At 43.0% G+C, this 21,247-nt stretch overlaps 33 non-coding genes across 33 annotated transcripts; all 33 read right to left on the bottom strand.

The window, feature by feature from the left end:
• Positions 1-258: 258 nt before the first annotated feature.
• trnas-gcu (transfer RNA serine (anticodon GCU)) lies at positions 259-340 on the bottom strand. The gene has a single exon. It is a non-coding gene; the product is annotated as a tRNA-Ser (tRNA).
• Positions 341-822: 482 nt separating this feature from the next.
• On the bottom strand, positions 823-904 carry trnas-gcu (transfer RNA serine (anticodon GCU)). The gene has a single exon. It is a non-coding gene; the product is annotated as a tRNA-Ser (tRNA).
• Positions 905-1,385: 481 nt separating this feature from the next.
• Positions 1,386-1,467, bottom strand: trnas-gcu (transfer RNA serine (anticodon GCU)). Its single transcript has one exon. It is a non-coding gene; the product is annotated as a tRNA-Ser (tRNA).
• Positions 1,468-1,948: 481 nt separating this feature from the next.
• trnas-gcu (transfer RNA serine (anticodon GCU)) lies at positions 1,949-2,030 on the bottom strand. Its single transcript has one exon. It is a non-coding gene; the product is annotated as a tRNA-Ser (tRNA).
• Positions 2,031-2,512: 482 nt separating this feature from the next.
• trnas-gcu (transfer RNA serine (anticodon GCU)) lies at positions 2,513-2,594 on the bottom strand. Its single transcript has one exon. It is a non-coding gene; the product is annotated as a tRNA-Ser (tRNA).
• Positions 2,595-3,075: 481 nt separating this feature from the next.
• trnas-gcu (transfer RNA serine (anticodon GCU)) lies at positions 3,076-3,157 on the bottom strand. Its single transcript has one exon. It is a non-coding gene; the product is annotated as a tRNA-Ser (tRNA).
• A 481-nt stretch (positions 3,158-3,638) lies between these two features.
• trnas-gcu (transfer RNA serine (anticodon GCU)) lies at positions 3,639-3,720 on the bottom strand. The gene has a single exon. It is a non-coding gene; the product is annotated as a tRNA-Ser (tRNA).
• Positions 3,721-4,201: 481 nt separating this feature from the next.
• trnas-gcu (transfer RNA serine (anticodon GCU)) lies at positions 4,202-4,283 on the bottom strand. Its single transcript has one exon. It is a non-coding gene; the product is annotated as a tRNA-Ser (tRNA).
• Positions 4,284-4,764: 481 nt separating this feature from the next.
• On the bottom strand, positions 4,765-4,846 carry trnas-gcu (transfer RNA serine (anticodon GCU)). The gene has a single exon. It is a non-coding gene; the product is annotated as a tRNA-Ser (tRNA).
• A 481-nt stretch (positions 4,847-5,327) lies between these two features.
• On the bottom strand, positions 5,328-5,409 carry trnas-gcu (transfer RNA serine (anticodon GCU)). The gene has a single exon. It is a non-coding gene; the product is annotated as a tRNA-Ser (tRNA).
• An 844-nt stretch (positions 5,410-6,253) lies between these two features.
• On the bottom strand, positions 6,254-6,335 carry trnas-gcu (transfer RNA serine (anticodon GCU)). Its single transcript has one exon. It is a non-coding gene; the product is annotated as a tRNA-Ser (tRNA).
• Positions 6,336-6,817: 482 nt separating this feature from the next.
• trnas-gcu (transfer RNA serine (anticodon GCU)) lies at positions 6,818-6,899 on the bottom strand. Its single transcript has one exon. It is a non-coding gene; the product is annotated as a tRNA-Ser (tRNA).
• A 279-nt stretch (positions 6,900-7,178) lies between these two features.
• On the bottom strand, positions 7,179-7,260 carry trnas-gcu (transfer RNA serine (anticodon GCU)). Its single transcript has one exon. It is a non-coding gene; the product is annotated as a tRNA-Ser (tRNA).
• Positions 7,261-7,740: 480 nt separating this feature from the next.
• Positions 7,741-7,822, bottom strand: trnas-gcu (transfer RNA serine (anticodon GCU)). The gene has a single exon. It is a non-coding gene; the product is annotated as a tRNA-Ser (tRNA).
• Positions 7,823-8,304: 482 nt separating this feature from the next.
• Positions 8,305-8,386, bottom strand: trnas-gcu (transfer RNA serine (anticodon GCU)). Its single transcript has one exon. It is a non-coding gene; the product is annotated as a tRNA-Ser (tRNA).
• A 482-nt stretch (positions 8,387-8,868) lies between these two features.
• On the bottom strand, positions 8,869-8,950 carry trnas-gcu (transfer RNA serine (anticodon GCU)). Its single transcript has one exon. It is a non-coding gene; the product is annotated as a tRNA-Ser (tRNA).
• Positions 8,951-9,433: 483 nt separating this feature from the next.
• trnas-gcu (transfer RNA serine (anticodon GCU)) lies at positions 9,434-9,515 on the bottom strand. Its single transcript has one exon. It is a non-coding gene; the product is annotated as a tRNA-Ser (tRNA).
• Positions 9,516-9,996: 481 nt separating this feature from the next.
• On the bottom strand, positions 9,997-10,078 carry trnas-gcu (transfer RNA serine (anticodon GCU)). Its single transcript has one exon. It is a non-coding gene; the product is annotated as a tRNA-Ser (tRNA).
• A 481-nt stretch (positions 10,079-10,559) lies between these two features.
• On the bottom strand, positions 10,560-10,641 carry trnas-gcu (transfer RNA serine (anticodon GCU)). The gene has a single exon. It is a non-coding gene; the product is annotated as a tRNA-Ser (tRNA).
• Positions 10,642-11,484: 843 nt separating this feature from the next.
• On the bottom strand, positions 11,485-11,566 carry trnas-gcu (transfer RNA serine (anticodon GCU)). The gene has a single exon. It is a non-coding gene; the product is annotated as a tRNA-Ser (tRNA).
• Positions 11,567-12,047: 481 nt separating this feature from the next.
• On the bottom strand, positions 12,048-12,129 carry trnas-gcu (transfer RNA serine (anticodon GCU)). Its single transcript has one exon. It is a non-coding gene; the product is annotated as a tRNA-Ser (tRNA).
• Positions 12,130-12,610: 481 nt separating this feature from the next.
• Positions 12,611-12,692, bottom strand: trnas-gcu (transfer RNA serine (anticodon GCU)). The gene has a single exon. It is a non-coding gene; the product is annotated as a tRNA-Ser (tRNA).
• A 482-nt stretch (positions 12,693-13,174) lies between these two features.
• On the bottom strand, positions 13,175-13,256 carry trnas-gcu (transfer RNA serine (anticodon GCU)). The gene has a single exon. It is a non-coding gene; the product is annotated as a tRNA-Ser (tRNA).
• Positions 13,257-13,535: 279 nt separating this feature from the next.
• Positions 13,536-13,617, bottom strand: trnas-gcu (transfer RNA serine (anticodon GCU)). Its single transcript has one exon. It is a non-coding gene; the product is annotated as a tRNA-Ser (tRNA).
• A 481-nt stretch (positions 13,618-14,098) lies between these two features.
• trnas-gcu (transfer RNA serine (anticodon GCU)) lies at positions 14,099-14,180 on the bottom strand. The gene has a single exon. It is a non-coding gene; the product is annotated as a tRNA-Ser (tRNA).
• Positions 14,181-14,660: 480 nt separating this feature from the next.
• trnas-gcu (transfer RNA serine (anticodon GCU)) lies at positions 14,661-14,742 on the bottom strand. The gene has a single exon. It is a non-coding gene; the product is annotated as a tRNA-Ser (tRNA).
• Positions 14,743-15,020: 278 nt separating this feature from the next.
• On the bottom strand, positions 15,021-15,102 carry trnas-gcu (transfer RNA serine (anticodon GCU)). Its single transcript has one exon. It is a non-coding gene; the product is annotated as a tRNA-Ser (tRNA).
• Positions 15,103-15,583: 481 nt separating this feature from the next.
• On the bottom strand, positions 15,584-15,665 carry trnas-gcu (transfer RNA serine (anticodon GCU)). The gene has a single exon. It is a non-coding gene; the product is annotated as a tRNA-Ser (tRNA).
• An 842-nt stretch (positions 15,666-16,507) lies between these two features.
• On the bottom strand, positions 16,508-16,589 carry trnas-gcu (transfer RNA serine (anticodon GCU)). The gene has a single exon. It is a non-coding gene; the product is annotated as a tRNA-Ser (tRNA).
• An 842-nt stretch (positions 16,590-17,431) lies between these two features.
• trnas-gcu (transfer RNA serine (anticodon GCU)) lies at positions 17,432-17,513 on the bottom strand. Its single transcript has one exon. It is a non-coding gene; the product is annotated as a tRNA-Ser (tRNA).
• An 843-nt stretch (positions 17,514-18,356) lies between these two features.
• Positions 18,357-18,438, bottom strand: trnas-gcu (transfer RNA serine (anticodon GCU)). The gene has a single exon. It is a non-coding gene; the product is annotated as a tRNA-Ser (tRNA).
• A 481-nt stretch (positions 18,439-18,919) lies between these two features.
• trnas-gcu (transfer RNA serine (anticodon GCU)) lies at positions 18,920-19,001 on the bottom strand. Its single transcript has one exon. It is a non-coding gene; the product is annotated as a tRNA-Ser (tRNA).
• A 1,752-nt stretch (positions 19,002-20,753) lies between these two features.
• Positions 20,754-20,835, bottom strand: trnas-gcu (transfer RNA serine (anticodon GCU)). Its single transcript has one exon. It is a non-coding gene; the product is annotated as a tRNA-Ser (tRNA).
• Between the last annotated feature and the right edge of the window lie 412 nt (positions 20,836-21,247).

The raw sequence follows: 21,247 nt of genomic DNA, 5'->3' as shown, positions 1-21,247 counted from the left end.
TATTCTTCAATACCTGAATCTTATTAGTCGCTCGAGGCTTGAGCAGGGATTCTATTTTCATGTGGGGCCATGTAAGAGAGGAAATAACAAATGTTTTGTGAAGAGGTTGGTGTTATAATCCACACATGCAGTTCATCGCCTTCACCACTCAGATACCAAGTCCTGTGCTCTCGCTGTGGCAGTCAGCAATTTTACCAGTGTTTGTGAAAGTCAAAATCTACCAGTGCCAAAATAAAGCACAGAATTTAAATTGTTACACGATGAGGATGGGATTCGAACCCATGCATGCAGAGCATAATGGATTAGCAGTCCATCGCCTTAACCACTCGGCCACCTCACCCTGATTTTTTTTTAATTGGCAAATGATCTTAAAAATCTGTTGTTGCTGTATGTAAACCCCAGATTGAAATCAATGAAAGTGAGGTAGAGCAATGGCAGGGCCATGTGTCGATCCCATCGAGACATTTAACAAATGTTTTGTCAGGCCGAGTGGTCTCAAGTGCTTGATTAAGTGTGTTGAGGTGTCGGTTCAAATCCCACCATTGAGGTTGCCCTTGGTGAAGCTATTCTTCAATACCTGAATCTTATTAGTCGCTCGAGGCTTGAGCAGGGATTCTATTTTCATGTGGGGCCATGTAAGAGAGGAAATAACAAATGTTTTGTGAAGAGGTTGGTGTTATAATCCACACATGCAGTTCATCGCCTTCACCACTCAGATACCAAGTCCTGTGCTCTCGCTGTGGCAGTCAGCAATTTTACCAGTGTTTGTGAAAGTCAAAATCTTCCAGTGCCAAAATAAAGCACAGAATTTTAATTGTTACACGATGAGGATGGGATTCGAACCCATGCATGCAGAGCATAATGGATTAGCAGTCCATCGCCTTAACCACTCGGCCACCTCACCCTGATTTTTTTTAATTGGCAAATGATCTTAAAAAACTGTTGTTGCTGTATGTAAACCCCAGATTGAAATCAATGAAAGTGAGGTAGAGCAATGGCAGGGCCATGTGTCGATCCCATCGAGACATTTAACAAATGTTTTGTCAGGCCGAGTGGTCTCAAGTGCTTGATTAAGTGTGTTGAGGTGTCGGTTCAAATCCCACCATTGAGGTTGCCCTTGGTGAAGCTATTCTTCAATACCTGAATCTTATTAGTCGCTCGAGGCTTGAGCAGGGATTCTATTTTCATGTGGGGCCATGTAAGAGAGGAAATAACAAATGTTTTGTGAAGAGGTTGGTGTTATAATCCACACATGCAGTTCATCGCCTTCACCACTCAGATACCAAGTCCTGTGCTCTCGCTGTGGCAGTCAGCAATTTTACCAGTGTTTGTGAAAGTCAAAATCTTCCAGTGCCAAAATAAAGCACAGAATTTTAATTTTTACACGATGAGGATGGGATTCGAACCCATGCATGCAGAGCATAATGGATTAGCAGTCCATCGCCTTAACCACTCGGCCACCTCATCCTGTTATTTTTGAAGTGGCAAATGATCTTAAAAAACTGTTGTTGCTGTATGTAAACCCCAGATTGAAATCAATGAAAGTGAGGTAGAGCAATGGCAGGGCCATGTGTCGATCCCATCGAGACATTTAACAAATGTTTTGTCAGGCCGAGTGGTCTCAAGTGCTTGATTAAGTGTGTTGAGGTGTCGGTTCAAATCCCACCATTGAGGTTGCCCTTGGTGAAGCTATTCTTCAATACCTGAATCTTATTAGTCGCTCGAGGCTTGAGCAGGGATTCTATTTTCATGTGGGGCCATGTAAGAGAGGAAATAACAAATGTTTTGTGAAGAGGTTGGTGTTATAATCCACACATGCAGTTCATCGCCTTCACCACTCAGATACCAAGTCCTGTGCTCTCGCTGTGGCAGTCAGCAATTTTACCAGTGTTTGTGAAAGTCAAAATCTACCAGTGCCAAAATAAAGCACAGAATTTAAATTGTTACACGATGAGGATGGGATTCGAACCCATGCATGCAGAGCATAATGGATTAGCAGTCCATCGCCTTAACCACTCGGCCACCTCACCCTGATTATTTTTTAATTGGCAAATGATCTTAAAAATCTGTTGTTGCTGTATGTAAACCCCAGATTGAAATCAATGAAAGTGAGGTAGAGCAATGGCAGGGCCATGTGTCGATCCCATCGAGACATTTAACAAATGTTTTGTCAGGCCGAGTGGTCTCAAGTGCTTGATTAAGTGTGTTGAGGTGTCGGTTCAAATCCCACCATTGAGGTTGCCCTTGGTGAAGCTATTCTTCAATACCTGAATCTTATTAGTCGCTCGAGGCTTGAGCAGGGATTCTATTTTCATGTGGGGCCATGTAAGAGAGGAAATAACAAATGTTTTGTGAAGAGGTTGGTGTTATAATCCACACATGCAGTTCATCGCCTTCACCACTCAGATACCAAGTCCTGTGCTCTCGCTGTGGCAGTCAGCAATTTTACCAGTGTTTGTGAAAGTCAAAATCTTCCAGTGCCAAAATAAAGCACAGAATTTTAATTGTTACACGATGAGGATGGGATTCGAACCCATGCATGCAGAGCATAATGGATTAGCAGTCCATCGCCTTAACCACTCGGCCACCTCACCCTGATTTTTTTTAATTGGCAAATGATCTTAAAAATCTGTTGTTGCTGTATGTAAACCCCAGATTGAAATCAATGAAAGTGAGGTAGAGCAATGGCAGGGCCATGTGTCGATCCCATCGAGACATTTAACAAATGTTTTGTCAGGCCGAGTGGTCTCAAGTGCTTGATTAAGTGTGTTGAGGTGTCGGTTCAAATCCCACCATTGAGGTTGCCCTTGGTGAAGCTATTCTTCAATACCTGAATCTTATTAGTCGCTCGAGGCTTGAGCAGGGATTCTATTTTCATGTGGGGCCATGTAAGAGAGGAAATAACAAATGTTTTGTGAAGAGGTTGGTGTTATAATCCACACATGCAGTTCATCGCCTTCACCACTCAGATACCAAGTCCTGTGCTCTCGCTGTGGCAGTCAGCAATTTTACCAGTGTTTGTGAAAGTCAAAATCTACCAGTGCCAAAATAAAGCACAGAATTTAAATTATTACACGATGAGGATGGGATTCGAACCCATGCATGCAGAGCATAATGGATTAGCAGTCCATCGCCTTAACCACTCGGCCACCTCATCCTGTTATTTTTGAAGTGGCAAATGATCTTAAAAAACTGTTGTTGCTGTATGTAAACCCCAGATTGAAATCAATGAAAGTGAGGTAGAGCAATGGCAGGGCCATGTGTCGATCCCATCGAGACATTTAACAAATGTTTTGTCAGGCCGAGTGGTCTCAAGTGCTTGATTAAGTGTGTTGAGGTGTCGGTTCAAATCCCACCATTGAGGTTGCCCTTGGTGAAGCTATTCTTCAATACCTGAATCTTATTAGTCGCTCGAGGCTTGAGCAGGGATTCTATTTTCATGTGGGGCCATGTAAGAGAGGAAATAACAAATGTTTTGTGAAGAGGTTGGTGTTATAATCCACACATGCAGTTCATCGCCTTCACCACTCAGATACCAAGTCCTGTGCTCTCGCTGTGGCAGTCAGCAATTTTACCAGTGTTTGTGAAAGTCAAAATCTACCAGTGCCAAAATAAAGCACAGAATTTAAATTGTTACACGATGAGGATGGGATTCGAACCCATGCATGCAGAGCATAATGGATTAGCAGTCCATCGCCTTAACCACTCGGCCACCTCACCCTGATTTTTTTTAATTGGCAAATGATCTTAAAAATCTGTTGTTGCTGTATGTAAACCCCAGATTGAAATCAATGAAAGTGAGGTAGAGCAATGGCAGGGCCATGTGTCGATCCCATCGAGACATTTAACAAATGTTTTGTCAGGCCGAGTGGTCTCAAGTGCTTGATTAAGTGTGTTGAGGTGTCGGTTCAAATCCCACCATTGAGGTTGCCCTTGGTGAAGCTATTCTTCAATACCTGAATCTTATTAGTCGCTCGAGGCTTGAGCAGGGATTCTATTTTCATGTGGGGCCATGTAAGAGAGGAAATAACAAATGTTTTGTGAAGAGGTTGGTGTTATAATCCACACATGCAGTTCATCGCCTTCACCACTCAGATACCAAGTCCTGTGCTCTCGCTGTGGCAGTCAGCAATTTTACCAGTGTTTGTGAAAGTCAAAATCTTCCAGTGCCAAAATAAAGCACAGAATTTAAATTATTACACGATGAGGATGGGATTCGAACCCATGCATGCAGAGCATAATGGATTAGCAGTCCATCGCCTTAACCACTCGGCCACCTCATCCTGTTATTTTTGAAGTGGCAAATGATCTTAAAAAACTGTTGTTGCTGTATGTAAACCCCAGATTGAAATCAATGAAAGTGAGGTAGAGCAATGGCAGGGCCATGTGTCGATCCCATCGAGACATTTAACAAATGTTTTGTCAGGCCGAGTGGTCTCAAGTGCTTGATTAAGTGTGTTGAGGTGTCGGTTCAAATCCCACCATTGAGGTTGCCCTTGGTGAAGCTATTCTTCAATACCTGAATCTTATTAGTCGCTCGAGGCTTGAGCAGGGATTCTATTTTCATGTGGGGCCATGTAAGAGAGGAAATAACAAATGTTTTGTGAAGAGGTTGGTGTTATAATCCACACATGCAGTTCATCGCCTTCACCACTCAGATACCAAGTCCTGTGCTCTCGCTGTGGCAGTCAGCAATTTTACCAGTGTTTGTGAAAGTCAAAATCTACCAGTGCCAAAATAAAGCACAGAATTTAAATTGTTACACGATGAGGATGGGATTCGAACCCATGCATGCAGAGCATAATGGATTAGCAGTCCATCGCCTTAACCACTCGGCCACCTCACCCTGATTTTTTTTAATTGGCAAATGATCTTAAAAAACTGTTGTTGCTGTATGTAAACCCCAGATTGAAATCAATGAAAGTGAGGTAGAGCAATGGCAGGGCCATGTGTCGATCCCATCGAGACATTTAACAAATGTTTTGTCAGGCCGAGTGGTCTCAAGTGCTTGATTAAGTGTGTTGAGGTGTCGGTTCAAATCCCACCATTGAGGTTGCCCTTGGTGAAGCTATTCTTCAATACCTGAATCTTATTAGTCGCTCGAGGCTTGAGCAGGGATTCTATTTTCATGTGGGGCCATGTAAGAGAGGAAATAACAAATGTTTTGTGAAGAGGTTGGTGTTATAATCCACACATGCAGTTCATCGCCTTCACCACTCAGATACCAAGTCCTGTGCTCTCGCTGTGGCAGTCAGCAATTTTACCAGTGTTTGTGAAAGTCAAAATCTACCAGTGCCAAAATAAAGCACAGAATTTAAATTGTTACACGATGAGGATGGGATTCGAACCCATGCATGCAGAGCATAATGGATTAGCAGTCCATCGCCTTAACCACTCGGCCACCTCACCCTGATTATTTTTTAATTGGCAAATGATCTTAAAAAATCTGTTGTTGCTGTATGTAAACCCCAGATTGAAATCAATGAAAGTGAGGTAGAGCAATGGCAGGGCCATGTGTCGATCCCATCGAGACATTTAACAAATGTTTTGTCAGGCCGAGTGGTCTCAAGTGCTTGATTAAGTGTGTTGAGGTGTCGGTTCAAATCCCACCATTGAGGTTGCCCTTGGTGAAGCTATTCTTCAATACCTGAATCTTATTAGTCGCTCGAGGCTTGAGCAGGGATTCTATTTTCATGTGGGGCCATGTAAGAGAGGAAATAACAAATGTTTTGTGAAGAGGTTGGTGTTATAATCCACACATGCAGTTCATCGCCTTCACCACTCAGATACCAAGTCCTGTGCTCTCGCTGTGGCAGTCAGCAATTTTACCAGTGTTTGTGAAAGTCAAAATCTTCCAGTGCCAAAATAAAGCACAGAATTTTAATTGTTACACGATGAGGATGGGATTCGAACCCATGCATGCAGAGCATAATGGATTAGCAGTCCATCGCCTTAAACACTCGGCCACCTCACCCTGATTTTTTTTGAATTGGCAAATGATCTTAAAAATCTGTTGTTGCTGTATGTAAACCCCAGATTGAAATCAATGAAAGTGAGGTAGAGCAATGGCAGGGCCATGTGTCGATCACATCGAGACTTGGTTGTTGTTATAATCCACACATGCAGTTCATCGCCTTCACCACTCAGATACCAAGTCCTGTGCTCTCGCTGTGGCAGTCAGCAATTTTACCAGTGTTTGTGAAAGTCAAAATCTTCCAGTGCCAAAATAAAGCACAGAATTTAAATTATTACACGATGAGGATGGGATTCGAACCCATGCATGCAGAGCATAATGGATTAGCAGTCCATCGCCTTAACCACTCGGCCACCTCATCCTGTTATTTTTGAAGTGGCAAATGATCTTAAAAAACTGTTGTTGCTGTATGTAAACCCCAGATTGAAATCAATGAAAGTGAGGTAGAGCAATGGCAGGGCCATGTGTCGATCCCATCGAGACATTTAACAAATGTTTTGTCAGGCCGAGTGGTCTCAAGTGCTTGATTAAGTGTGTTGAGGTGTCGGTTCAAATCCCACCATTGAGGTTGCCCTTGGTGAAGCTATTCTTCAATACCTGAATCTTATTAGTCGCTCGAGGCTTGAGCAGGGATTCTATTTTCATGTGGGGCCATGTAAGAGAGGAAATAACAAATGTTTTGTGAAGAGGTTGGTGTTATAATCCACACATGCAGTTCATCGCCTTCACCACTCAGATACCAAGTCCTGTGCTCTCGCTGTGGCAGTCAGCAATTTTACCAGTGTTTGTGAAAGTCAAAATCTTACCAGTGCCAAAATAAAGCACAGAATTTTAATTGTTACACGATGAGGATGGGATTCGAACCCATGCATGCAGAGCATAATGGATTAGCAGTCCATCGCCTTAACCACTCGGCCACCTCACCCTGATTTTTTTTGAATTGGCAAATGATCTTAAAAATCTGTTGTTGCTGTATGTAAACCCCAGATTGAAATCAATGAAAGTGAGGTAGAGCAATGGCAGGGCCATGTGTCGATCACATCGAGACTTGGTTGTTGTTATAATCCACACATGCAGTTCATCGCCTTCACCACTCAGATACCAAGTCCTGTGCTCTCGCTGTGGCAGTCAGCAATTTTACCAGTGTTTGTGAAAGTCAAAATCTTCCAGTGCCAAAATAAAGCACAGAATTTAAATTATTACACGATGAGGATGGGATTCGAACCCATGCATGCAGAGCATAATGGATTAGCAGTCCATCGCCTTAACCACTCGGCCACCTCATCCTGTTATTTTTGAAGTGGCAAATGATCTTAAAAACTGTTGTTGCTGTATGTAAACCCCAGATTGAAATCAATGAAAGTGAGGTAGAGCAATGGCAGGGCCATGTGTCGATCCCATCGAGACATTTAACAAATGTTTTGTCAGGCCGAGTGGTCTCAAGTGCTTGATTAAGTGTGTTGAGGTGTCGGTTCAAATCCCACCATTGAGGTTGCCCTTGGTGAAGCTATTCTTCAATACCTGAATCTTATTAGTCGCTCGAGGCTTGAGCAGGGATTCTATTTTCATGTGGGGCCATGTAAGAGAGGAAATAACAAATGTTTTGTGAAGAGGTTGGTGTTATAATCCACACATGCAGTTCATCGCCTTCACCACTCAGATACCAAGTCCTGTGCTCTCGCTGTGGCAGTCAGCAATTTTACCAGTGTTTGTGAAAGTCAAAATCTACCAGTGCCAAAATAAAGCACAGAATTTAAATTGTTACACGATGAGGATGGGATTCGAACCCATGCATGCAGAGCATAATGGATTAGCAGTCCATCGCCTTAACCACTCGGCCACCTCACCCTGATTTTTTTTGAATTGGCAAATGATCTTAAAAAACTGTTGTTGCTGTATGTAAACCCCAGATTGAAATCAATGAAAGTGAGGTAGAGCAATGGCAGGGCCATGTGTCGATCCCATCGAGACATTTAACAAATGTTTTGTCAGGCCGAGTGGTCTCAAGTGCTTGATTAAGTGTGTTGAGGTGTCGGTTCAAATCCCACCATTGAGGTTGCCCTTGGTGAAGCTATTCTTCAATACCTGAATCTTATTAGTCGCTCGAGGCTTGAGCAGGGATTCTATTTTCATGTGGGGCCATGTAAGAGAGGAAATAACAAATGTTTTGTGAAGAGGTTGGTGTTATAATCCACACATGCAGTTCATCGCCTTCACCACTCAGATACCAAGTCCTGTGCTCTCGCTGTGGCAGTCAGCAATTTTACCAGTGTTTGTGAAAGTCAAAATCTACCAGTGCCAAAATAAAGCACAGAATTTAAATTGTTACACGATGAGGATGGGATTCGAACCCATGCATGCAGAGCATAATGGATTAGCAGTCCATCGCCTTAACCACTCGGCCACCTCACCCTGATTTTTTTTTAATTGGCAAATGATCTTAAAAATCTGTTGTTGCTGTATGTAAACCCCAGATTGAAATCAATGAAAGTGAGGTAGAGCAATGGCAGGGCCATGTGTCGATCCCATCGAGACATTTAACAAATGTTTTGTCAGGCCGAGTGGTCTCAAGTGCTTGATTAAGTGTGTTGAGGTGTCGGTTCAAATCCCACCATTGAGGTTGCCCTTGGTGAAGCTATTCTTCAATACCTGAATCTTATTAGTCGCTCGAGGCTTGAGCAGGGATTCTATTTTCATGTGGGGCCATGTAAGAGAGGAAATAACAAATGTTTTGTGAAGAGGTTGGTGTTATAATCCACACATGCAGTTCATCGCCTTCACCACTCAGATACCAAGTCCTGTGCTCTCGCTGTGGCAGTCAGCAATTTTACCAGTGTTTGTGAAAGTCAAAATCTACCAGTGCCAAAATAAAGCACAGAATTTAAATTGTTACACGATGAGGATGGGATTCGAACCCATGCATGCAGAGCATAATGGATTAGCAGTCCATCGCCTTAACCACTCGGCCACCTCACCCTGATTATTTTTTGAATTGGCAAATGATCTTAAAAATCTGTTGTTGCTGTATGTAAACCCCAGATTGAAATCAATGAAAGTGAGGTAGAGCAATGGCAGGGCCATGTGTCGATCCCATCGAGACATTTAACAAATGTTTTGTCAGGCCGAGTGGTCTCAAGTGCTTGATTAAGTGTGTTGAGGTGTCGGTTCAAATCCCACCATTGAGGTTGCCCTTGGTGAAGCTATTCTTCAATACCTGAATCTTATTAGTCGCTCGAGGCTTGAGCAGGGATTCTATTTTCATGTGGGGCCATGTAAGAGAGGAAATAACAAATGTTTTGTGAAGAGGTTGGTGTTATAATCCACACATGCAGTTCATCGCCTTCACCACTCAGATACCAAGTCCTGTGCTCTCGCTGTGGCAGTCAGCAATTTTACCAGTGTTTGTGAAAGTCAAAATCTACCAGTGCCAAAATAAAGCACAGAATTTAAATTATTACACGATGAGGATGGGATTCGAACCCATGCATGCAGAGCATAATGGATTAGCAGTCCATCGCCTTAACCACTCGGCCACCTCATCCTGTTATTTTTGAAGTGGCAAATGATCTTAAAAAACTGTTGTTGCTGTATGTAAACCCCAGATTGAAATCAATGAAAGTGAGGTAGAGCAATGGCAGGGCCATGTGTCGATCCCATCGAGACATTTAACAAATGTTTTGTCAGGCCGAGTGGTCTCAAGTGCTTGATTAAGTGTGTTGAGGTGTCGGTTCAAATCCCACCATTGAGGTTGCCCTTGGTGAAGCTATTCTTCAATACCTGAATCTTATTAGTCGCTCGAGGCTTGAGCAGGGATTCTATTTTCATGTGGGGCCATGTAAGAGAGGAAATAACAAATGTTTTGTGAAGAGGTTGGTGTTATAATCCACACATGCAGTTCATCGCCTTCACCACTCAGATACCAAGTCCTGTGCTCTCGCTGTGGCAGTCAGCAATTTTACCAGTGTTTGTGAAAGTCAAAATCTACCAGTGCCAAAATAAAGCACAGAATTTAAATTGTTACACGATGAGGATGGGATTCGAACCCATGCATGCAGAGCATAATGGATTAGCAGTCCATCGCCTTAACCACTCGGCCACCTCACCCTGATTTTTTTTAATTGGCAAATGATCTTAAAAATCTGTTGTTGCTGTATGTAAACCCCAGATTGAAATCAATGAAAGTGAGGTAGAGCAATGGCAGGGCCATGTGTCGATCCCATCGAGACATTTAACAAATGTTTTGTCAGGCCGAGTGGTCTCAAGTGCTTGATTAAGTGTGTTGAGGTGTCGGTTCAAATCCCACCATTGAGGTTGCCCTTGGTGAAGCTATTCTTCAATACCTGAATCTTATTAGTCGCTCGAGGCTTGAGCAGGGATTCTATTTTCATGTGGGGCCATGTAAGAGAGGAAATAACAAATGTTTTGTGAAGAGGTTGGTGTTATAATCCACACATGCAGTTCATCGCCTTCACCACTCAGATACCAAGTCCTGTGCTCTCGCTGTGGCAGTCAGCAATTTTACCAGTGTTTGTGAAAGTCAAAATCTACCAGTGCCAAAATAAAGCACAGAATTTAAATTGTTACACGATGAGGATGGGATTCGAACCCATGCATGCAGAGCATAATGGATTAGCAGTCCATCGCCTTAACCACTCGGCCACCTCACCCTGTTATTTTTTGAATTGGCAAATGATCTTAAAAAACTGTTGTTGCTGTATGTAAACCCCAGATTGAAATCAATGAAAGTGAGGTAGAGCAATGGCAGGGCCATGTGTCGATCCCATCGAGACATTTAACAAATGTTTTGTCAGGCCGAGTGGTCTCAAGTGCTTGATTAAGTGTGTTGAGGTGTCGGTTCAAATCCCACCATTGAGGTTGCCCTTGGTGAAGCTATTCTTCAATACCTGAATCTTATTAGTCGCTCGAGGCTTGAGCAGGGATTCTATTTTCATGTGGGGCCATGTAAGAGAGGAAATAACAAATGTTTTGTGAAGAGGTTGGTGTTATAATCCACACATGCAGTTCATCGCCTTCACCACTCAGATACCAAGTCCTGTGCTCTCGCTGTGGCAGTCAGCAATTTTACCAGTGTTTGTGAAAGTCAAAATCTTCCAGTGCCAAAATAAAGCACAGAATTTTAATTGTTACACGATGAGGATGGGATTCGAACCCATGCATGCAGAGCATAATGGATTAGCAGTCCATCGCCTTAAACACTCGGCCACCTCACCCTGATTTTTTTTGAATTGGCAAATGATCTTAAAAATCTGTTGTTGCTGTATGTAAACCCCAGATTGAAATCAATGAAAGTGAGGTAGAGCAATGGCAGGGCCATGTGTCGATCACATCGAGACTTGGTTGTTGTTATAATCCACACATGCAGTTCATCGCCTTCACCACTCAGATACCAAGTCCTGTGCTCTCGCTGTGGCAGTCAGCAATTTTACCAGTGTTTGTGAAAGTCAAAATCTTCCAGTGCCAAAATAAAGCACAGAATTTAAATTATTACACGATGAGGATGGGATTCGAACCCATGCATGCAGAGCATAATGGATTAGCAGTCCATCGCCTTAACCACTCGGCCACCTCATCCTGTTATTTTTGAAGTGGCAAATGATCTTAAAAAACTGTTGTTGCTGTATGTAAACCCCAGATTGAAATCAATGAAAGTGAGGTAGAGCAATGGCAGGGCCATGTGTCGATCCCATCGAGACATTTAACAAATGTTTTGTCAGGCCGAGTGGTCTCAAGTGCTTGATTAAGTGTGTTGAGGTGTCGGTTCAAATCCCACCATTGAGGTTGCCCTTGGTGAAGCTATTCTTCAATACCTGAATCTTATTAGTCGCTCGAGGCTTGAGCAGGGATTCTATTTTCATGTGGGGCCATGTAAGAGAGGAAATAACAAATGTTTTGTGAAGAGGTTGGTGTTATAATCCACACATGCAGTTCATCGCCTTCACCACTCAGATACCAAGTCCTGTGCTCTCGCTGTGGCAGTCAGCAATTTTACCAGTGTTTGTGAAAGTCAAAATCTACCAGTGCCAAAATAAAGCACAGAATTTAAATTGTTACACGATGAGGATGGGATTCGAACCCATGCATGCAGAGCATAATGGATTAGCAGTCCATCGCCTTAACCACTCGGCCACCTCACCCTGATTTTTTTTAATTGGCAAATGATCTTAAAAATCTGTTGTTGCTGTATGTAAACCCCAGATTGAAATCAATGAAAGTGAGGTAGAGCAATGGCAGGGCCATGTGTCGATCCCATCGAGACATTTAACAAATGTTTTGTCAGGCCGAGTGGTCTCAAGTGCTTGATTAAGTGTGTTGAGGTGTCGGTTCAAATCCCACCATTGAGGTTGCCCTTGGTGAAGCTATTCTTCAATACCTGAATCTTATTAGTCGCTCGAGGCTTGAGCAGGGATTCTATTTTCATGTGGGGCCATGTAAGAGAGGAAATAACAAATGTTTTGTGAAGAGGTTGGTGTTATAATCCACACATGCAGTTCATCGCCTTCACCACTCAGATACCAAGTCCTGTGCTCTCGCTGTGGCAGTCAGCAATTTTACCAGTGTTTGTGAAAGTCAAAATCTACCAGTGCCAAAATAAAGCACAGAATTTAAATTATTACACGATGAGGATGGGATTCGAACCCATGCATGCAGAGCATAATGGATTAGCAGTCCATCGCCTTAACCACTCGGCCACCTCACCCTGATTATTTTTGAAGTGGCAAATGATCTTAAAAAACTGTTGTTGCTGTATGTAAACCCCAGATTGAAATCAATGAAAGTGAGGTAGAGCAATGGCAGGGCCATGTGTCGATCCCATCGAGACATTTAACAAATGTTTTGTCAGGCCGAGTGGTCTCAAGTGCTTGATTAAGTGTGTTGAGGTGTCGGTTCAAATCCCACCATTGAGGTTGCCCTTGGTGAAGCTATTCTTCAATACCTGAATCTTATTAGTCGCTCGAGGCTTGAGCAGGGATTCTATTTTCATGTGGGGCCATGTAAGAGAGGAAATAACAAATGTTTTGTGAAGAGGTTGGTGTTATAATCCACACATGCAGTTCATCGCCTTCACCACTCAGATACCAAGTCCTGTGCTCTCGCTGTGGCAGTCAGCAATTTTACCAGTGTTTGTGAAAGTCAAAATCTTCCAGTGCCAAAATAAAGCACAGAATTTTAATTGTTACACGATGAGGATGGGATTCGAACCCATGCATGCAGAGCATAATGGATTAGCAGTCCATCGCCTTAACCACTCGGCCACCTCACCCTGATTTTTTTTGAATTGGCAAATGATCTTAAAAATCTGTTGTTGCTGTATGTAAACCCCAGATTGAAATCAATGAAAGTGAGGTAGAGCAATGGCAGGGCCATGTGTCGATCACATCGAGACTTGGTTGTTGTTATAATCCACACATGCAGTTCATCGCCTTCACCACTCAGATACCAAGTCCTGTGCTCTCGCTGTGGCAGTCAGCAATTTTACCAGTGTTTGTGAAAGTCAAAATCTTCCAGTGCCAAAATAAAGCACAGAATTTAAATTATTACACGATGAGGATGGGATTCGAACCCATGCATGCAGAGCATAATGGATTAGCAGTCCATCGCCTTAACCACTCGGCCACCTCATCCTGTTATTTTTGAAGTGGCAAATGATCTTAAAAAACTGTTGTTGCTGTATGTAAACCCCAGATTGAAATCAATGAAAGTGAGGTAGAGCAATGGCAGGGCCATGTGTCGATCCCATCGAGACATTTAACAAATGTTTTGTCAGGCCGAGTGGTCTCAAGTGCTTGATTAAGTGTGTTGAGGTGTCGGTTCAAATCCCACCATTGAGGTTGCCCTTGGTGAAGCTATTCTTCAATACCTGAATCTTATTAGTCGCTCGAGGCTTGAGCAGGGATTCTATTTTCATGTGGGGCCATGTAAGAGAGGAAATAACAAATGTTTTGTGAAGAGGTTGGTGTTATAATCCACACATGCAGTTCATCGCCTTCACCACTCAGATACCAAGTCCTGTGCTCTCGCTGTGGCAGTCAGCAATTTTACCAGTGTTTGTGAAAGTCAAAATCTACCAGTGCCAAAATAAAGCACAGAATTTAAATTGTTACACGATGAGGATGGGATTCGAACCCATGCATGCAGAGCATAATGGATTAGCAGTCCATCGCCTTAACCACTCGGCCACCTCACCCTGATTTTTTTTAATTGGCAAATGATCTTAAAAATCTGTTGTTGCTGTATGTAAACCCCAGATTGAAATCAATGAAAGTGAGGTAGAGCAATGGCAGGGCCATGTGTCGATCCCATCGAGACATTTAACAAATGTTTTGTCAGGCCGAGTGGTCTCAAGTGCTTGATTAAGTGTGTTGAGGTGTCGGTTCAAATCCCACCATTGAGGTTGCCCTTGGTGAAGCTATTCTTCAATACCTGAATCTTATTAGTCGCTCGAGGCTTGAGCAGGGATTCTATTTTCATGTGGGGCCATGTAAGAGAGGAAATAACAAATGTTTTGTGAAGAGGTTGGTGTTATAATCCACACATGCAGTTCATCGCCTTCACCACTCAGATACCAAGTCCTGTGCTCTCGCTGTGGCAGTCAGCAATTTTACCAGTGTTTGTGAAAGTCAAAATCTTCCAGTGCCAAAATAAAGCACAGAATTTAATTGTTACACGATGAGGATGGGATTCGAACCCATGCATGCAGAGCATAATGGATTAGCAGTCCATCGCCTTAACCACTCGGCCACCTCACCCTGATTTTTTTGAATTGGCAAATGATCTTAAAAATCTGTTGTTGCTGTATGTAAACCCCAGATTGAAATCAATGAAAGTGAGGTAGAGCAATGGCAGGGCCATGTGTCGATCACATCGAGACTTGGTTGTTGTTATAATCCACACATGCAGTTCATCGCCTTCACCACTCAGATACCAAGTCCTGTGCTCTCGCTGTGGCAGTCAGCAATTTTACCAGTGTTTGTGAAAGTCAAAATCTTCCAGTGCCAAAATAAAGCACAGAATTTAAATTATTACACGATGAGGATGGGATTCGAACCCATGCATGCAGAGCATAATGGATTAGCAGTCCATCGCCTTAACCACTCGGCCACCTCATCCTGTTATTTTTGAAGTGGCAAATGATCTTAAAAAACTGTTGTTGCTGTATGTAAACCCCAGATTGAAATCAATGAAAGTGAGGTAGAGCAATGGCAGGGCCATGTGTCGATCCCATCGAGACATTTAACAAATGTTTTGTCAGGCCGAGTGGTCTCAAGTGCTTGATTAAGTGTGTTGAGGTGTCGGTTCAAATCCCACCATTGAGGTTGCCCTTGGTGAAGCTATTCTTCAATACCTGAATCTTATTAGTCGCTCGAGGCTTGAGCAGGGATTCTATTTTCATGTGGGGCCATGTAAGAGAGGAAATAACAAATGTTTTGTGAAGAGGTTGGTGTTATAATCCACACATGCAGTTCATCGCCTTCACCACTCAGATACCAAGTCCTGTGCTCTCGCTGTGGCAGTCAGCAATTTTACCAGTGTTTGTGAAAGTCAAAATCTACCAGTGCCAAAATAAAGCACAGAATTTAAATTGTTACACGATGAGGATGGGATTCGAACCCATGCATGCAGAGCATAATGGATTAGCAGTCCATCGCCTTAACCACTCGGCCACCTCACCCTGATTTTTTTTGAATTGGCAAATGATCTTAAAAATCTGTTGTTGCTGTATGTAAACCCCAGATTGAAATCAATGAAAGTGAGGTAGAGCAATGGCAGGGCCATGTGTCGATCCCATCGAGACATTTAACAAATGTTTTGTCAGGCCGAGTGGTCTCAAGTGCTTGATTAAGTGTGTTGAGGTGTCGGTTCAAATCCCACCATTGAGGTTGCCCTTGGTGAAGCTATTCTTCAATACCTGAATCTTATTAGTTGCTCGAGGCTTGAGCAGGGATTCTATTTTCATGTGGGGCCATGTAAGAGAGGAAATAACAAATGTTTTGTGAAGAGGTTGGTGTTATAATCCACACATGCAGTTCATCGCCTTCACCACTCAGATACCAAGTCCTGTGCTCTCGCTGTGGCAGTCAGCAATTTTACCAGTGTTTGTGAAAGTCAAAATCTTCCAGTGCCAAAATAAAGCACAGAATTTTAATTGTTACACGATGAGGATGGGATTCGAACCCATGCATGCAGAGCATAATGGATTAGCAGTCCATCGCCTTAAACACTCGGCCACCTCACCCTGATTTTTTTTGAATTGGCAAATGATCTTAAAAATCTGTTGTTGCTGTATGTAAACCCCAGATTGAAATCAATGAAAGTGAGGTAGAGCAATGGCAGGGCCATGTGTCGATCCCATCGAGACTTGGTTGGTGTTATAATCCACACATGCAGTTCATCGCCTTCACCACTCAGATACCAAGTCCTGTGCTCTCGCTGTGGCAGTCAGCAATTTTACCAGTGTTTGTGAAAGTCAAAATCTACCAGTGCCAAAAAAAGCACAGAATTTAAATTGTTACACGATGAGGATGGGATTCGAACCCATGCATGCAGAGCATAATGGATTAGCAGTCCATCGCCTTAACCACTCGGCCACCTCACCCAGATTTTTTTTGAATTGGCAAATGATCTTAAAAATCTGTTGTTGCTGTATGTAAACCCCAGATTGAAATCAATGAAAGTGAGGTAGAGCAATGGCAGGGCCATGTGTCGATCCCATCGAGACATTTAACAAATGTTTTGTCAGGCCGAGTGGTCTCAAGTGCTTGATTAAGTGTGTTGAGGTGTCGGTTCAAATCCCACCATTGAGGTTGCCCTTGGTGAAGCTATTCTTCAATACCTGAATCTTATTAGTTGCTCGAGGCTTGAGCAGGGATTCTATTTTCATGTGGGGCCATGTAAGAGAGGAAATAACAAATGTTTTGTGAAGAGGTTGGTGTTATAATCCACACATGCAGTTCATCGCCTTCACCACTCAGATACCAAGTCCTGTGCTCTCGCTGTGGCAGTCAGCAATTTTACCAGTGTTTGTGAAAGTCAAAATCTTCCAGTGCCAAAATAAAGCACAGAATTTTAATTGTTACACGATGAGGATGGGATTCGAACCCATGCATGCAGAGCATAATGGATTAGCAGTCCTTCGCCTTAAACACTCGGCCACCTCACCCTGATTTTTTTTGAATTGGCAAATGATCTTAAAAATCTGTTGTTGCTGTATGTAAACCCCAGATTGAAATCAATGAAAGTGAGGTAGAGCAATGGCAGGGCCATGTGTCGATCCCATCGAGACTTGGTTGGTGTTATAATCCACACATGCAGTTCATCGCCTTCACCACTCAGATACCAAGTCCTGTGCTCTCGCTGTGGCAGTCAGCAATTTTACCAGTGTTTGTGAAAGTCAAAATCTACCAGTGCCAAAATAAAGCACAGAATTTAATTGTTACACGATGAGGATGGGATTCGAACCCATGCATGCAGAGCATAATGGATTAGCAGTCCATCGCCTTAACCACTCGGCCACCTCACCCAGATTTTTTTTGAATTGGCAAATGATCTTAAAAATCTGTTGTTGCTGTATGTAAACCCCAGATTGAAATCAATGAAAGTGAGGTAGAGCAATGGCAGGGCCATGTGTCGATCCCATCGAGACATTTAACAAATGTTTTGTCAGGCCGAGTGGTCTCAAGTGCTTGATTAAGTGTGTTGAGGTGTCGGTTCAAATCCCACCATTGAGGTTGCCCTTGGTGAAGCTATTCTTCAATACCTGAATCTTATTAGTTGCTCGAGGCTTGAGCAGGGATTCTATTTTCATGTGGGGCCATGTAAGAGAGGAAATAACAAATGTTTTGTGAAGAGGTTGGTGTTATAATCCACACATGCAGTTCATCGCCTTCACCACTCAGATACCAAGTCCTGTGCTCTCGCTGTGGCAGTCAGCAATTTTACCAGTGTTTGTGAAAGTCAAAATCTTCCAGTGCCAAAATAAAGCACAGAATTTTAATTGTTACACGATGAGGATGGGATTCGAACCCATGCATGCAGAGCATAATGGATTAGCAGTCCATCGCCTTAAACACTCGGCCACCTCACCCTGATTTTTTTTGAATTGGCAAATGATCTTAAAAATCTGTTGTTGCTGTATGTAAACCCCAGATTGAAATCAATGAAAGTGAGGTAGAGCAATGGCAGGGCCATGTGTCGATCACATCGAGACTTGGTTGTTGTTATAATCCACACATGCAGTTCATCGCCTTCACCACTCAGATACCAAGTCCTGTGCTCTCGCTGTGGCAGTCAGCAATTTTACCAGTGTTTGTGAAAGTCAAAATCTTCCAGTGCCAAAATAAAGCACAGAATTTAAATTATTACACGATGAGGATGGGATTCGAACCCATGCATGCAGAGCATAATGGATTAGCAGTCCATCGCCTTAACCACTCGGCCACCTCATCCTGTTATTTTTGAAGTGGCAAATGATCTTAAAAAACTGTTGTTGCTGTATGTAAACCCCAGATTGAAATCAATGAAAGTGAGGTAGAGCAATGGCAGGGCCATGTGTCGATCCCATCGAGACATTTAACAAATGTTTTGTCAGGCCGAGTGGTCTCAAGTGCTTGATTAAGTGTGTTGAGGTGTCGGTTCAAATCCCACCATTGAGGTTGCCCTTGGTGAAGCTATTCTTCAATACCTGAATCTTATTAGTCGCTCGAGGCTTGAGCAGGGATTCTATTTTCATGTGGGGCCATGTAAGAGAGGAAATAACAAATGTTTTGTGAAGAGGTTGGTGTTATAATCCACACATGCAGTTCATCGCCTTCACCACTCAGATACCAAGTCCTGTGCTCTCGCTGTGGCAGTCAGCAATTTTACCAGTGTTTGTGAAAGTCAAAATCTACCAGTGCCAAAATAAAGCACAGAATTTAAATTGTTACACGATGAGGATGGGATTCGAACCCATGCATGCAGAGCATAATGGATTAGCAGTCCATCGCCTTAACCACTCGGCCACCTCACCCAGTATTTTTTTGAATTGGCAAATGATCTTAAAAATCTGTTGTTGCTGTATGTAAACCCCAGATTGAAATCAATGAAAGTGAGGTAGAGCAATGGCAGGGCCATGTGTCGATCCCATCGAGACATTTAACAAATGTTTGTCAGGCCGAGTGGTCTCAAGTGCTTGATTAAGTGTGTTGAGGTGTCGGTTCAAATCCCACCATTGAGGTTGCCCTTGGTGAAGCTATTCTTCAATACCTGAATCTTATTAGTCGCTCGAGGCTTGAGCAGGGATTCTATTTTCATGTGGGGCCATGTAAGAGAGGAATAACAAATGTTTTGTGAAGAGGTTGGTGTTATAATCCACACATGCAGTTCATCGCCTTCACCACTCAGATACCAAGTCCTGTGCTCTCGCTGTGGCAGTCAGCAATTTTACAGTGTTTGTGAAAGTCAAAATCTTCCAGTGCCAAATAAAGCACAGAATTTTAAATGTTACACGATGAGGATGGGATTCGAACCCATGCATGCAGAGCATAATGGATTAGCAGTCCATCGCCTTAAACACTCGGCCACCTCACCCTGATTTTTTTTGAATTGGCAAATGATCTTAAAAATCTGTTGTTGCTGTATGTAAACCCCAGATTGAAATCAATGAAAAGTGAGGTAGAGCAATGGCAGGGCCATGTGTCGATTCCATCGAGACTTGGTTGTGTTATAATCCACACATGCAGTTCATCGCCTTCACCACTCAGATACCAAGTCCTGTGCTCTCGCTGTGGCAGTCAGCAATTTTACAGTGTTTGTGAAAGTCAAATCTACCAGTGCCAAAAAAGCACCAGAATTTAATTGTTACACGATGAGGATGGGATTCGAACCATGCATGCAGAGCATAAGGATTAGCAGTCCATCGCCTTAACCACTCGGCCACCTCACCCCAGATTTTTTTGAATTGGCAAATGATCTTAAACACTCTGTTGTTGCCTGTATGTAAACCCCAGATTGAAATCAATGAAGTGAGGGTAGAGCAATGGCAGGGCCATGTGTCGATCCCATCGAGTACATTTAACAAATGTTTTGTCAGCCGAGTGGTCTCAAGTGCTTGATTAAGTGTGTTGAGGTGTCGGTTCAAATCCCACCATTGAGGTTGCCCTTGGCTGAAGCTATTCTTCAATACCTGAATCTTATTAGTTGCTCTAGGCTTGAGCAGGGATTCTATTTTCATGTGGGGCCATGTAAGAGAGGAAATAACAATGTTTTGTGAAGAGGTTGGTGTTATAATCCACACATGCAGTTCATCGCCTTCACCACTCAGATACCAAGTCCTGTGCTCTCGCTGTGGCAGTCAGCAATTTTACCAGTGTTTGTGAAAGTCAAAATCTACCTTGCCAAAATAAAGCACAGAATTTTAAATTGTTACACGATGAGGATGGGATCGAACCCATGCATGCAGAGCATAATGGATTAGCAGTCCATCGCCTTAAACACTCGGCCACCTCACCCTGATTTTTTTTGAATTGGCAAATGATCTTAAAATCTGTTGTTGCTGTATGTAAACCCCAGATTGAAATCAATGAAAGTGAGGTAGAGCAATGGCAGGGCCATGTGTCGATCCATCGAGACTTGGTTGGTGTTATAATCCACACATGCATTCATCGCCTTCACCACTCAGATAACAAGTCCTGTGCTCTCTGCTGTGGCAGTCAGCAATTTTACCAGTGTTTGTGAAAGTCAAAATCTACCAGTGCCAAAAAACACGAATTTAATTATTACACGATGAGGATGGGATTCGAACCCATGCATGCAGAGCATAATGGATTAGCAGTCCATCGCCTTAACCACTCGGCCACCTCACCCTGATTTTTTTTGAAGTGGCAAATGATCTTAAAATCTGTTGTTGCTGTATGTAAACCCCAGATTGAAATCAATGAAAGTGAGGTAGAGCAATGGCAGGGCCATGTGTCGATCCCATCGAGACATTTAACAAATGTTTTGTCAGGCCGAGTGGTCTCAAGTGCTTGATTAAGTGTGTTGAGGTGTCGGTTCAAATCCCACCATTGAGGTTGCCCTTGGTGAAGCTATTCTTCAATACCTGAATCTTATTAGTCGCTCGAGGCTTGAGCAGGGATTCTATTTTCATGTGGGGCCATGTAAGAGAGGAAATAACAAATGTTTTGTGAAGAGGTTGGTGTTATAATCCACACATGCAGTTCATCGCCTTCACCACTCAGATACCAAGTCCTGTGCTCTCGCTGTGGCAGTCAGCAA

Source organism: Oncorhynchus kisutch, unplaced genomic scaffold (genome assembly GCF_002021735.2).
Source record: "Oncorhynchus kisutch isolate 150728-3 unplaced genomic scaffold, Okis_V2 scaffold2434, whole genome shotgun sequence".
Taxonomy (NCBI): domain Eukaryota; kingdom Metazoa; phylum Chordata; class Actinopteri; order Salmoniformes; family Salmonidae; genus Oncorhynchus; species Oncorhynchus kisutch.
This window is presented reverse-complemented; position numbering and strand designations above follow the sequence as displayed.